Raw genomic sequence first — 13,650 nt, 5'->3', positions numbered from 1 at the left:
TGGCATCTACAACTATAGATACAGACACAGCTAGGTGACATATTGTTTTGTCGTATTACTTAGTGCAGTATCATTTTCCCACAAAGTCATCTGACATTTTTTAAGACTACTTCCCACTACAGATATATATAGAAAATTTTCCTTTCATATAGATGCACGATGAATGTTCATGAAGCAACAATCCTCAATCGCGCTTAGTTTCCACTAGTTTTTCACTGTCGGCTATAATTGGTGTGTAAGAATGCAATGATAAAGCCAGTTTATGCTTCTGCAAAGAATATATGCTGTAGTTATGGTGCTGAGGTTCACGCGGGGTGAAATATTCGTATTTGCATGTAATGTGAGCATGTCCCCTAGGAGGCGCTGTCATATGAAATGCACCAGAATGTTCTGATTTATACATGGAAGAAGAGCCAAACCAAAAAAAACCAGTGCAAGTTCAATCAATGTTTCAACCACTGTAGCAATAATGAACAGAAAATAACATGGACAAAATGTTGTTTTGAACAAATTTACTGGCAGAAAAAGAAACCATGTGATTAATTATAGTGGAGGTCCTGCGCGCAAAGTGTGTGCAGCAAAGCTCCATACTTAAGAGAATATGGTAATGCGTTGACCTGATTTTTGATGGCTTTTGCGACCATATGGTGTACGTATACCACCACAGGGAACCTAATCATAAGTGCAACATATCTCACACACACTTGAGCACTGCACAACAAAAATTGTATTTACACAAGGAAGATGGGTTTTTATCCAGCACTAATTTTAATTTGCTTTTTAAAAAATAGTGTGGGATTATTTACGAACACATTTTACAGAAAATATTGATAAAAAAAATAGTTTTGTTTTTTTTTTCATAGCGGGCCACATGTCTTTGCATTGTATGCTTTTTTACCTGAATGATTTCTTACTCTGCACACTCATCTCATCTCATCTCATTATCTCTAGCCGCTTTATCCTTCTACAGGGTCGCAGGCAAGCTGGAGCCTATCCCAGCTGACTACGGGCGAAAGGCGGGGTACACCCTGGACAAGTCGCCAGGTCATCACAGGGCTGACATATAGACACAGACAACCATTCATACTCACATTCACACTTGCGGTCAATTTAGAGTCACCAGTTAACCTAACCTGCATGTCTTTGGACTGTGGGGGAAACCGGAGCACCCGGAGGAAACCCACGCGGACACGGGGAGAACATGCAAACTCCACACAGAAAGGCCCTAGCCGGCCACGAGGCTCGAACCCGGACCTTCTTGCTATGAGGCGACAGCGCTAACCACTACACCACCGTGCCGCCCTCTGCACACTCATGTAAATATAAATATTGTATAGTTTAATAACAATTATGAGCATCTTTCCTTAGTTGTAGTCAATCTAAAAGTACCACGGATCAATATCGATTTTGTCCGATAATATTGGATCGTAACTATATAGTAATGATGCAAAGTGAAAGCGCTGGTTCACTGCTGTCCACCAGGCACCCAGCAGAATCACACCATAATAAATGTCGTGGTGGTGTTTCTGGTGCATGGCATGTAGTGTCAAAGAAAGGAATAAATATGTATTCAGAACTGCGATGCATATCGCATTATGAGTATCACTGTCACAAGACAATGCAGCAATTTATTGACGTGAAATACATGACACTACACAATTCGATGGTTTATATGCGATAATATTATTATTCTATTCAGGTTGATTCTGTGCCCTTGTAAATATTTTGCTCATACACTCATCAGGAGCCCCACTTTTAGGCAGTGACTAAATATCGGTATTAAACCAAGTGAATTGTCATTGAAAGCATTTCTGAAGTGTTTTGCCTCATCTGTATTCAGCACATGTTCAACTCAATTTGAAAATGGTGGACGAGAAGGAGCAGCTGGAAATGTGTAAGAGGAAATGCTACCAAGTGAACCAATCATAATTATTGTGGTCTACATCACCACAATGTGTAGTTACATTTCTGGAGGGGTGTAAATCAGGGTACAGCATACGGTCTGTGGTTACTCTGTGCCTGTACTGGACCTATGATATATTCTACACAGAAGTACAAACTTGGCTTCAAATTGCAGGCCCAGTCAGACGTGTTTATAGGGAACACTGGTGGAGAAATGGGATGGTACGGAGATTCTGTGAAACTAAAGATTTGACAGCACTGAAAACAAGCCAGCAGTATTCATCAAGCCTCTCATTGGAGCCAGAGATTTTACCAGATCTTGGTCTGAAGACCGACCACACACAGAAACCCACGTGCTTAAGCTCATACATCAGCATCAGGGAGGTGTTCAGCTTCAGTTTAACAAGTACAGTGGGAAGAATCTGAGTGGAAAATGTTCATACACATAGCTGATGACCACACTGTCTACCCTGAAGCCACAAATGTTTTCATTCAGATGTCGTCACTCTGGCTATTTGGGTAGAGAAACTGTTTTAACACAAGGGCTTTTTTTATTTTTAGTTTATTTTTCAATTTTATGAGCCAGCTGCTCGACTAGGGCGTGATCCCGAGAGATCATGCAAGTGTGATAAAACATCATGAGATATCAAGTGTGGGAATACCTCCTCTGTGCCTCCGGCTTTGTTTATCCCTTTTTTAAATGTTTAGTCTCAAGCTTTTAGAGATAACTGTTACTGCCAGATTTGTCTACATTCATCATGATTGAGAGGTAGATTGTCACTGTAGTGAGAACATGGCCTCCAAGAATAAAACTGTTATAATACTTCTTTTGATTGGTGTTTAAAAACTGTTATGCTCTGCACTATTCATGTGATGCACATGGTTTTATTGGGCAATGCAGATAATGGCTTCAAATATGAAAAACGTCTGTGGTCTATCCGGAGCAGTCACATGCTCCAGGCGCATCTTGTGATTGGCCAGACTGATCCGTATATCAATAACTCCAGCTTCTATTCACTGAGGGTGGCAGAAGGACTACATAAGCCCATGCTCACGCTTCAGCCCTTTCCCACAACCTCCAGGCACCTCTGAGGAAGTCATCCATGCCTAAATGTGCCTCCTTAATCAAAGACTGAATGTAGAAGTTGTCCTGGAGGTTGGCTGTCGCGGGTATGGTATTAGCAAAGCACATGCTCGCCTTTCAGGCTCCAACAATGAAAGCTATTGTGTTGTTTCAGAGCTGTCTATTGAGATTTAGGATGAGTCCCTGACAGCAAGACAATGCAGGAGCAATGGCAAGGCAGTCTCTAATGAGCACCACTGAAACACTGAGGAAAGGGATCCAAGTTTGGACACTGGGCCACATGTACACAGCACAAGATATGAGACACGCTGGACAGTGTTATAAAAGACTCGTTTCTTTAATCCCTTCAGTCATGCAATTGTAGGCCTACTTGTGGAGGCTGTATGCTTTAAAACTATTATGAAGTGGTTTATTGGTCTGTGTTACATCTTTGGGTATATGGTAACCATTACAAGCTGTAGTGATTGAATGGATTTGGCTCTGGATATGAGATATTAGATCTGGCTTATATCATGAAACGGGAAGGAGCCACACTGGCACTGCATTCCTCCAGTGAAAAGCAATTAGACAGAAGTAAAATATGTTTCATGTATGATAGTACTTTTGTTATGGCAACAGTTTGGGTGCTTTTGCTAAGATCATGATTGCGGTTTAGAAGAATAACGCCCTAGCTTCAGCATTTACATATTATGATTTAATCCATATAGTATTTCCTATATTTTACTATTACCTAAGTCTGTATCATAAGCTGGATGTTTTTTGGCTGGTATTTGCCATGACTGCGAAGCCATTTTGAATTTTTTCTCTGTATAATAATACTTCATTGCATTATTATAATGTCTACAATGTAGGGTATGGAATACTTAAGTTATTCCACGAAATTGAGTCGTACATGAGCTGATAGCCGATGAGGCACGCTGAGTTGGCAAAAGCCATGTACGACGAGATTGAGTGGAATAGCTGTTTTATTATACCCACATTCACTGGACTTTGAGAAACGGAGCCTTTTTATTTTTATTTTTAGAAAATTTGATAAATAAAAACTTCATACAAAACGTCCAACAAAATCATTTCCGCTTAGAATGTGAACAAACCGGCGAAATGACAGTAGCAATTTGTGAAAAATGCTATAATAATAATTCTTGAAAAATAAAAAAGATATGTTCTTCCCATCAAATACTTTTATTTCATGTTTTGTTGCTTTTTTTTTTTGGGGGGGGGGGGGGGTCTTCTTCTTTAGGGTTTTTTGGCAGTTGGTGAACTAACTTAAAGGTGCACTACTGCCACCGACTGGGCTGGAGTGTGGAACAGGCGTTATTGGGGGGAATTATATTCTTTTAGCTATTTCTGTTTCTTTTAAATACTTGTTAACAATTTTAGGGGTTCTGTTTTCAAGTAGAGTTTTAATTTCGTCCTCGGTTGGTTCAGCAGTATGCTCCGCCATTTTGTTTTTCTCTACTCACGGTATATGAGTTGATATCCTAGTAGTAGAGTAGCCAATCAGAGCATGCGATTGCTCATATCCAGTGAATGTGGATAGAATAAAATCTGTTTATACGTGGCATGGCTAAGACTACGTTTACACTAGACCGTATCTGTCTCGTTTTCTTCGCGGATGCACTGTCCGTTTACATTAAACTGCCTGGAAACGCCTGGAAACGGGAATCCGCCAGCGTCCACGTATTCAATCCAGATCGTGTCAGCTCCGGTGCTGTGTAAACATTCAAAATACACGGATACGCTGTGCTGAGCTCTAGCTGGCGTCTCATTGGACAATGTCACTGTGACATCCACCTTCCTGATTCGCTGGCGTTGGTCATGTGACGCGACTGCTGAAAAACAGCGCGGACTTCCGCCTTGTATCACCTTTCATTAAAGAGTATAAAAGTATGAAAATACTGCAAATACTGATGCAAATACTGCCCATTGTGTAGTTATGATTGTCTTTAGGCTTGCCATCCTTCCACTTGCAAGTAGTAAGTGATATGCGCTGGGATCACACACACAGCGGCTCAGTCCCGAATCGTGGCTTGTGCACTTCACTCGCGCGCTGTGTGAGCTGCGCAGGGCCGGAGTGCGCACCCTCCAGAGGGCACTCGCTGTTCAGGGCGGAGTGATTTGGAGCGCAGGATGCCTGCGGAGCCAAGCGTATCCATGTATTGGCGTTGCTGTGTGCACGGCTAACGGTTTTAGTGTAAACGCGAATCGTTTTAAGAACGTTAATCTGATGATCCGCTGATTCGACGTAATGTAAACGTAGCCTAAGCAAGTGACCAACTTTACAATGCATTGTAATGTAATAATATACATCTGAAAGTTGCATTTTGAACTTAACTTTTGAAAAAATATATCTTTAAAAAGTCAGAGACAAAATTTCTTGCTTGGTATGCTTGGTTCTTCCATTCTATTTTAGCATATAAACTAGCAAATAAAAATCTTTAGATCTTCTTGTATTACAGAATTTCTCATGTGCCTTTTTCTTCTTGTTTTCCTGGAGTCTAAAATAAATCGTTCCCATCCCGAGCTTGAAAACTCAAGGATTTTTTATATCATACTGGTTTATTTAGCATTTGTTTTACTTGGGCTTTGATCTGTCAGAGTAACTTTGAGACATTAACCATGAACTTAGACCTGCATCAGTGATTACACCAGCACTTTTAATAACACACAATCCATTTCCCAGCTGCCTTACATCATCCTTTGCATATATACTAAGATCCTGGTGAAACTGAATTAGCATGGATCTGCCAAACCTTGTTATCTGGCACTGCATTCCTCAAACGCTGGTGTTAAGAGACTCATTCTGCTGTTTACTTTGCTCTCGTCTTTTTTTGCATTGGCTCTCGAAAAATGAGCGAGCTGTTTATAACAGCCAGGGTGGAGATCCCTTTCTTAGAAGGTTTTACTGCGGCTGTTTACAGTGTGATGTCAAGGCCATAGTGTTAATGCAGAAAAGGGGCTCTGCTTTAAGGGCGCATACAAAAAGTAAAGTTCAGCTACAAGCACTTTCCTTTTTTCCTCCTCTCTCTGTATGATTAGCCTTTGTCTCAGGCTGGTTAAGAGGGGAATTTAGCTTCTCTAAAGGGGGAGGTTGAGGGCCTTTGTGTGGTGTGTGTGCCATGCAGTGTAGTGCGTCTCCTTTCTCCCCATTCTGCAGGAAGGCCATTTTTATTGAAATGAAGGCCATCTATCAGAGTGCTGAGAGGCTCCATTCATGGCCTTAGAAAGGACGTGCTGTAGACAGACCTGTCTGAGGGTTGCCCAAACACGCACAAGGCAGATGTTTTAAAGAAAACGCAGGCTGCCTGTCACCAGGTCCTACGAATGGATTGCCCTCCTCCTGTCACTTTCAGCTTTATGCTAATTTCCATACTGAGTCATTTGCAGCATTGATATCGTGTCTTGAGCTTGAGTATGTTATGGATACAACTACTTCACAATGCCACCACAGAGGCTAAGTCTTGGCGCCATGTCAGGGCAGACTGGCACCAGTGTGTGCCGATCAACTTCATGACTTCAGCCTTGAGGGCATGGATACTATTGTTCACAAGGCAATTCTTCTTAGCATGCTCCATGACTGCAATCCATCAGTGACTAACCGCCATCATTAAAACTGACCACTTCTGGGTCATGCACCACTGAGGCTGCAAACACTTGACATGCTTACCGTACGTCTTTGATAGAATGGTGCCCACAGAGATAAGACCTATGGCCTGTCTCTTGGTGTAAGCAAGACAGAGAGAGGATGAGTGATAGCGTGTGTGTGTGTGTGTGTGTAAGTGTAAGAGCCAAACAATGAGGGCTTGGCTTGGCTTGGCTAGCCCAAGGCAAGCCATCTGCCACAATCAGAGAGAGGTGGATAGTGTCTTTTCCTAAAGGAATGCTTAGGCACATGAAGATCCGTGCAATTCCTTCAGGGCCATCACCATGTGTATCAGGGTTTTGCATCGTCTTGGAAAATTCCAAGTCTCTGAATGAATTTCATTTAAATTGATATGTCCTTGTGCCTTGTTGGGTCTTTTTTTTTCCTTCGGATTCCTTAACATATTATCCCAGATCAGTAGTACAACACTTTTTCTTGCTGGCTATAGAACTTTTTCTGCTACCAGTTTCAGATAAAATAAACTAAAGAATTAATCCTCTTAAACATAAAGTCAGCACTTGTTTCAGATAACTTTTTTCCCCCACCCCTAAACCGGCTTTTGTACTCTCTAAGCTCTTTATGCTTGGCCTCCTTGTACAGGATATGAGGGCTCTAAATGTCAGTTCATTACAGAGTGCACTCAGTGAGTATTTTTTGCATGACTGCCAGTGCTTAAGATGTTCTGGCGAAAGTGAAGCTATCGTTTTTGGGGTTATTTTTGAGCCTCTGAGGGCAAGGAGTCTAGAGAGAAACTTAAAGAATCAGTGCAGGACTGGGTCTGCAAAAAGAGCGGGAATGCTGTTTTAAACTAAGGGACAAAGGCAATCCTTTGGTCTATGATTGAGCACTGGGTGACTGCAGTCAAGTAGAGTGCCTATAGTGCTTGTGTGCTTCGAGCGTGACCTCTGACCCTGTCAGCAGGTGTGTGTGCGCCTGGGTTTTTAATGAAGAGGAGCCTGTTCTAGGCTCCAGAGTGTGTTGAGGAGGTGGCTGAGAGGGACAGATGTTGTATAGGGAAGCCCCCAGGGAAAGTGTGCCGCAGCTCTAGAGGGAGGGTGATACAATAGAGCAGGGCTCACACAAAAAACACACGCAATCTACTCAACCCTGTCTCCATGGCAACTTAGTGCTGTGACAGCAACTCTGAATGAATGAATGGATGGAGTATCGACAGCCTGAATACTCTTAAAGCCTCAGTTCCACCCTTTGTATACGACTGCCCTGAGGAGGTCAAAACTGGAATCTTTGTTTGTTTCTTTCTTTTTTATTATGGCCCACAACTACTGGGCATAAAACACTGACCGCTCAATTTTGGTACAAGAAAGATTGCCATTGTCCAATTAACAGCCTGCTGGCATGCTTATATGTTATTATTATATATTCAGACCTAGCTTTTGCTATAGATTGCCAGAGTTCTCTGGGAGCACACAAGGCTCCATGGAGCCTACTGCTGTTCCCTGACCTAAGGCTAGGAGCACATGCTGCACAGTGACTGGCACCAGTTGACAGAAAGGCTGTGGAATGTGCTGGCCAGGGACAACACCACCACGAAACTGCACTCACTTCAAAGCTACGGGGGTCCGCAGACACAAGACAAAGATGAAAGGCACAGCTTGTTGTCTGGGCTGTTTACCAGAAGATGGCTTCTGTGGAATGTGAGATTTCACCATACACAAAAGTTGTTCAGAGCTATATTGGAAGTGTCCGAGAACCACAAAACGGCAACATTGCATGCAGGAGTTAACAATTATTCCACAGGCAATGCAGTTTGTTGAACACCATTGAATACTGTCAATAATTCAATGCCATATAGTCATATTTCAAAAATAAAACTGACAACAGGCTATTGGTGTTGCTGAAATCCTTTATTTCTCTCTAAAATGAACTACCCAGAAACAAACCGACAAAGCACTTTTGGCCTTTTTCCCCACAAATCAAGAGCGAATGGCCTTGTGTGCCTGGCTAACTTCAAAATGTTTTATTGGGATATCTTGGAGCAACACTGTATGAGGAAAAAGCATGGCAGTGGGGCGAGTGTAATTACCGTATTAATCATTCCTGCTTTAAAAATTAGTAGTGTTCACAGGGACACTGAGGATAGATGGAGCATATAAAACGTGATTGATTTAATACTGGTTACACTGTACTGTGAGGAATGTGTTTTAATCCACTGTCATTCAGGGTATAAAAACAGTTGCTACCCTAAGCCATGCTTGAGATTCAGCAAAAGATTAGGAAAACGATGTGAATGTGTGCATTCAGTAAACACAACTAGGCTAAGAGAAGAAATGATGAAAACCGTCCCATACAGTGAGATTCCTTTTGTTCTGTCGTGAAAGGGCTAGATTGTCTTCTTTCCTGTACTGGCTTTCAGAAACTGTTTTTTGAAGACAAGCCATGGAATGAGGATGGAGAGGGAAGTGAATAAGAATAGCAGTCCTCCCTCAGTGTAAATAGATGGTAAGATGGGGTCATAGTTGACCCCATCAAAGGCAGTAAATTGGAAAGGAAAGGGAACAAAACGCTGCCTCAAAATGTCAGTGTATTTATCTGGATGACCCCAGCTAGCCTCTAACTTTGTCCTGATTTTTGGTACTTTGCCAGAGGTCTCATCACAGTAGCAGTGGGTCAGCAGGCAGCTTGCTCAGTCACTGCTGACCGTTTGTATCTCATCTGTCAGTGCATGATAGAAGAGTGCTAGCTGAGCCCCTCTGTCCAGGCAGCCTTGGGTCAAAGGGGACACAGTGTGAAGAAAAGCATTGGTCAGGCCTAGTGAATGCAGGAGGGCAAGTTTTGAACTTCAGCCACTGAGTGAAAGCATGGGTCAGGTCACGCCTTCTTGCCCTGAATTAGCTAGCCAGTCTTTTTTTCCAGAGTTCAACAGGATCGCTTTCAAGATTTCCACCACAAACGTGAATGCCGTGAAGCATTTAGAGAAATCGAGAGAGCTGCAGCTGTTGAGATGGCGCCCTGCAGAGTGATGCAATGGAGGAGATGAGGAAAATCTAAACCTTCACCTTTTTTGAACCAGCAGTCTCCTCTCCATCAACATTCTCAGGAAACTAAAGCGTCATATGGAATTGGATCATATGGACACCATTCTGCTGATAGATGCTTTTACAGTTTCGTTTAGATATATTGTGGTATCTTCTCTGGTTATATGAGGAGCTGTAGCTTTATGTGCTTGGTGTGATTAGAAAACGACATAGTGTTGATTTTCCATGTAATTCGGTTTACATGCCAAATCGTAGATGGAGGCCTTTTGGCAAGGCTGCTTGGCTTTCAGGGTGGCCACTTAGTCTGCACAGAGCAGATTAAAGCCTTCAAAGTACTCACTTTGTATTTTACAATCAAACTATAAAATACATTTGGGCCATGCCTTCAAATGAAGAGAAAAAAAGACAGGCACTCTTATTTCAGTATCAGGAAAGGAGGATCATATTTTAGCCAAAAAAGTCGCCAGACAGAATTTTCCATTCCAGTTATGATTGCAAGCTGGCTGAGTTAAGGCTGTCTTGTGCTAACTGAAACATAAGGGTTGGTTTGGTAGTAAATTCAGCTAGTGGTCCCACTGGTTGAAGTAAAATCAACCAAGTCACTGACCATAAGCTTGTTTGCTAGTCTTGACATGGCGTGCTTGACAGTTGAGACAGGCTGGAGGTCAGAAGGGCCTTTTGTATTAGTTACCAAGTGGCAGCTGCAGCCAATGGTTCGGTTATATGAGACACACTATGGCCATTTTATGAACTTTGACTTTATGGAGGAGTATAAACTCACTCAGTTGAAAATAACACGTGCGGCTTTTCTGGGGGAAAAAAAGTGATTCGTGGGTGAAGGATCACGAGCTGAGTGCACTACTCTCAGGAAGGTACATTTTTAAAAGTACTGCTTATACTACCTAAAAGCATAGTTCGTATTTATATTATTATTATTATTATTTATTATTATTACAAATTTGATCTTGACAGGATCATGTTTACTCAATGCTTATGCATGGTTCTTAATAGCTCAGCATGAAGAATAAAACAATGCATAGCATATCTTTTCTTGCTGTGAAACACTGCAGGCATAACTTCTCCTATTACATACTTGTCCAGAGCTTATGAAGCAATATACAGAGATTTTGAGTGCCTAGGATAGATTTAAAGCAAATTGAATGTGTTCGTGCTGAAATCATTTATAAATCTCCATATAAGTTAGCGCATTACAAAAGAATCCCAGAAGCGATGTTCGTTCCTCTCCTTCCTGTTTTTAATTTGAAGCCAACCCAAATAAAGAGGTTTTATCTATATTATTGTCAAGCCCCTGTGCTTAGGGAAGAGGCTTTTCCACCCAGACACCAGGTGTCTATTTAGCAGAGGAAGGATGTCTACTATGAGAAAAAGATTTAAAAAAAAAAAAAAGCCTCATTCTGTCTGTTCAGAGACATGGAGCAAAACAGTGCCTCCAGGTCATGCATTTCACAGGAAGTTCCTCTGGGTTTGTTATCAACCTGTCCAAATGCTTCTCCTCTGACCTGGGAGCCACCGGAAGACTCTTGATTATAGCAATACCCAGTGGTCCAATTCAGCTCCACCTTTTTCATTTCCTCAGACCAAACCTGGGATGTGGATGCGCTAGGATCTTTGCTGTACACAATATCAAGTGATAGGACAAAATCTCTCAGTAAAGCTCTCAGTGGTTTAGAAGCTTTTCCCTATTTTTTATTCCATCATCTGTTTGTATACACAAGCTCTTAGTCTGATCGTGAGTCCCATGACTGTCTGTGGATTCATGGTTTCTAGACAAGATTACGAGAGTTATTTATCCCATCACTGCTGCTTCTTGGCCTACAACATGGAACTGTTCGTCATATCCATTTGGAGAATAAACTTTGGCACAAATGTACAAAAAGTGTCCTTGAGGAGCCATTTTACTGCTCTGCAGTAATCATTATGCAGTGGAACTGAATCTCCCAGCTTTCTAAATTTACCTAGGTATATTGCACTGCAAATTCTAGCCTGGATTCTCCAATGATTAAGCACCACAACAACCGAGGTCAACAGTACTTCAAATCACGACCACCAATGTACAGAATTCATTACGTAGCCTGGATTTACCAAGCATAGTGTTAGTCTTATGGTATCCATCCCATTGTTTTATCAGTCCCTGGTTGTAGTATTGCATTATGTTTAATTTTGCTCCACAAATGATTAAATTACATTTGTAGCCCCGAAAATCAAAGGATGGTCCTGCACAAATATAACAATATCCCACATTTCACCAATCAAGAGGGTAAATTTAAAGACATAAGATATTTATGTTTGCTTGTTTAAAATATCATTAGTTTAAAGTACACTATAAGGTCAGAAGTCTGTGGACACAACTTCACACCCATGTAGTTCTTCCCCAAATTTTTTCCACAAAGTTGGAAGCACATAATTGCATGTCTTTGTATGCTATAGCATTACAATTTCCCTTCATTGTAACTAAACTAAGAGGGACAGACTAGACAATGTCCCTGTGCACAATGAGCTCCATGAAGACATGATTTGAAAAGGTTGTAGAACTCGAGTGACCTGCACAGAGCTGACCTCAACCCCACTGAACACCTTTGGGATGAACTGGAACGCTGACTGCACCCCAGGCCTCCTCAGTGCCTGACCTCACAAAAGTTCTTGTTTCTGAATCCCCACAAATCTCCACAGCCACACCCCAAAATCTAGTCGAAAGCCTTCACGGAAGAGTGGAGGTTATTATAACAGGAATACATATGGAATGGGAAGTTCAACAAGCAAGTATGATGGCCAGATGTGTATAAATGTTTGGCCATATGGTGTGTGTGTGTGTGTGTGTGTGTGTGTGTGTGTGTGTGTGTGTGTGTGTGTGTGTGTGTGTGTGTATATAGTATGTTCATTCATCTCCAGTAAGTGCTTTATCCTGGTCAGGGTTGCCATGGATTCAGAGCCTATCCTGGGGAAACTTGGCACACCCTGTTTGAGATGCCATTCCAACACAGGACACCATTCACTCACACACACTCACTACTATGGGAACGTAGTCAGAGTAGTCACTCCTGAGTAGACAAATACCCCTTTTCCACCAAATCAGTTCCAGGGCTGGTTCACAACTCGTTCAACTTGCGAGCCAGCTGAGAACCAGTTTGCTTTTCCATAGCTCAGGGTGTTAAGGGGAGCCACGTCATTACGTCGCTGTATATGTCAGTTACGTCGCTGTATATGTCAGTTACATCGCTGCGTTTGCATAAACCTTGGCGTGAATATCAAAGCAACAACAACATGGAAGAAGCAGCAACAACAACAATAATAATAATGGATGACTTCGTGTTTGTACAGCTGCTGCTTCTTGGCGCTTAAAAATGGCGACCTTTCGCGGTCTTGCGATTGTTGTTGGTCTTAACAACTCCGCCCCCCGCTGATGTAAGCGGTTCTTTCCTCTGGCCCAGCAGAGAGTTGGTGCTAGCCTGGAACCGTTTCTTCTCGCCCCAGAGCCAGTTCTTTGTCAGTGTAAACAGAAAACCCGGTTCCAAACTAAGCACTGGCCCCGAACCAGCCCTGGAACTGCTTTGGTGGAAAAGGGGCAAAAATGGCATATTTTTGGGAGGTAGGAAGAAACCAAAGAACACAGAGGGAACCCATGATAGTCAAGGAAATAACATGCAAAACTGTATACAGACTTGTATACCTGTATACCTGAGCTCAGGATGAAACTGGGGATTCTGGAGCTGAGTCAGAAAATCTACCCACTCACTGTGCACCTACCATTTGTACCAGCATGCCAATTATGTCTAAAGTATACGTATATAATATGTATAGTAAATATAGATTAATGTTTCACTCTTTGCCTATTCACTTACTTTAAAAATACTATTTGGCAGAAGACAATAGTTAAATGGTGGCCTGAACTGAGCCCTCACTCATTTGTCATTTGGGTGTCTGACATCAGCTGTTGTTCAGTGTTTCTAAGCATGCAACATACTGTGTACACAGTTATAACACAATCTTAGCATTAAACCCTGTAA

The sequence above is a fragment of the Neoarius graeffei genome, chromosome 16 (assembly GCF_027579695.1).
Source record: "Neoarius graeffei isolate fNeoGra1 chromosome 16, fNeoGra1.pri, whole genome shotgun sequence".
In the NCBI taxonomy this organism is placed as follows: Eukaryota; Metazoa; Chordata; class Actinopteri; order Siluriformes; family Ariidae; genus Neoarius; species Neoarius graeffei.
Note: the sequence above shows the minus strand (reverse complement) of the source record.